Source organism: Electrona antarctica (genome assembly GCF_951216825.1).
Source record: "Electrona antarctica genome assembly, chromosome: 24".
NCBI classification, from domain to species: Eukaryota; Metazoa; Chordata; class Actinopteri; order Myctophiformes; family Myctophidae; genus Electrona; species Electrona antarctica.
The window spans coordinates 22,422,051-22,423,903 of record NC_136803.1 but is presented as its reverse complement, the minus strand read 5'-3'; the positions used below and the strand labels follow the sequence as shown (position 1 = coordinate 22,423,903).

The 1,853-nt window shown below is 36.3% G+C and overlaps 1 long non-coding RNA gene across 1 annotated transcript; it reads right to left on the bottom strand.

Annotated features, from left to right (window-relative positions):
- Positions 1-266: 266 nt before the first annotated feature.
- LOC306917659 lies at positions 267-1,652 on the bottom strand. The gene is made up of 2 exons (XR_013789214.1): positions 1,577-1,652; positions 267-1,457 (listed from the first exon to the last, which is right to left on the bottom strand). It is a non-coding gene; the product is annotated as an uncharacterized lncRNA (long non-coding RNA).
- Between the last annotated feature and the right edge of the window lie 201 nt (positions 1,653-1,853).

Sequence of the window (1,853 nt, the reverse complement as noted above, 5' to 3'; positions counted from 1 at the left end):
GAGTGACCCGGGATGAAAATTGAATCCAACCACTTACATTTCATGTATTTATTTCAACAAACACCAATCAAAACATCTGTGCTGTGAACAATTTAGACTAACAAGAATAACACATTGTGACATTGTATGCCTTTCTTTTTTTAACTATAGAGCACTGTACTAAATACTAACTAGTTTTTTACAACTTAATGACATAGTATATCATAACTTCATATACTATTCCGATGTCAATGTAGGAATTTTAAAAAGTGACACCTTTCTGCATGTGATGTTGGCAGGATTTCATTGAAAAGGTTCAATTGAATTAAAAATAAGCATACTGTAGGCTACATCATGACATTATTAGTAGGCTAATGATAATTATGATGACTGTTTTCTTTTACAAGGGTAGAAGGCAACATTTATGTATTTACAACATACTTTTTAAGTTGTTTCCCTTCCAGCAGGTTACCTAGGATACCTATAGGATTAAGTGTAGCCTAAGGAGCCCAACTAAGGCCAGTTTGCCCATTTACAGCATAAATACAATTACATTTACAGCATAAATAACCCAAATATAATCATTGAATCATTACTAAGGTGTTTAACAACATATGTACTTACTGATAATGTCTAACAGGAGAAACAATTTAAACAAACAGACATTTCTGATCCTGAAACAAACATTTCTGAGCCTGCATGTTCTCAATCAAACTAATTACATCCTGCTTTCTGGAGTTGTCATGTGACTAGCCCACAGCAACAGGGTTGGTGTTTTGGACTTTATTTGAACCTAAACCACAGAAATACAATTCGCAGCATAAATAACCCAAATATAATCACTGAATCATTACAGTGTTTAACAAAATATGTGCTTGCCTTAGCCTACTTACTTGTCTAAACAGGAGAAACAAACATTTGAGCCTACACCTGATCTGCCATTTTCAGCGAATATATGGAAGGGACCAAGTACCAATATTATAATAGCCTACCACGGCTACCAGTATAATTCCGAATTGCCGATATAATGTAATATAGCACCTAAACAAATGCCACACATGACGTATGGTAGGCTATAGGTAGCCAATGCTACCCTCTGGCGCTTGAAACCATGTATTACATTTAGCAATTCAAACTTGCCACAAGGACAAGGGCATCAATTTTAGAGTCTGCTACTACAACTCTACAATTAAAGCAATTTCAGTGAAATTATAAACAGTGAAATAAGGACATTATTCTCTGGACTTTGGATCACATCTCATTTTCATATGGGCCTTGTGTGCATGACTGTAACGGCGGCTACCTAGCACAGCTCTGCATAGCATAGGTATGGACCGGTATAGAGTAAACAAAGACAGAATGTTACAAATACATTTATTGAAACTATAGGGGGTGCAGGCAGCTCAGAGTTATGCAGGGGGGACGCCGAGTTGTCTGTATTTCTTGGAAGGTGCGGACGTGCCGATCTCATCATACACCTAAATGAACAGATAAGGCACATTAGTTTAGGATTAAACAGTACAGCATACTTTTTAATTGACCAGTAATGGTCAAGACTTGTGAAGAAGGAATGTAAATCTCTGATGTCTAAGCGTACCTCTGTCTGTTATCATCAATAAAAGGTTCTCATCCTCCTTCCACAGTGGGTGTGTAGTGTTCGGGCAAAAGAGTTCCCTTCGGGTATACAGCACTGTTTTTTTGGCAAATCTAGTGAGCAAATATAAGACTTCCGGTGGACGATCTCTTCAAAATAAGAGTACCCTCTAGAGTATTGAAAAAAAGTTTAATTTGCACATTAAAACTATAAATTAAGCATTTAAACGATGCTATAGGACACACATTATGTTTCTGTGTAAAAATAAGTAATAAGTAAT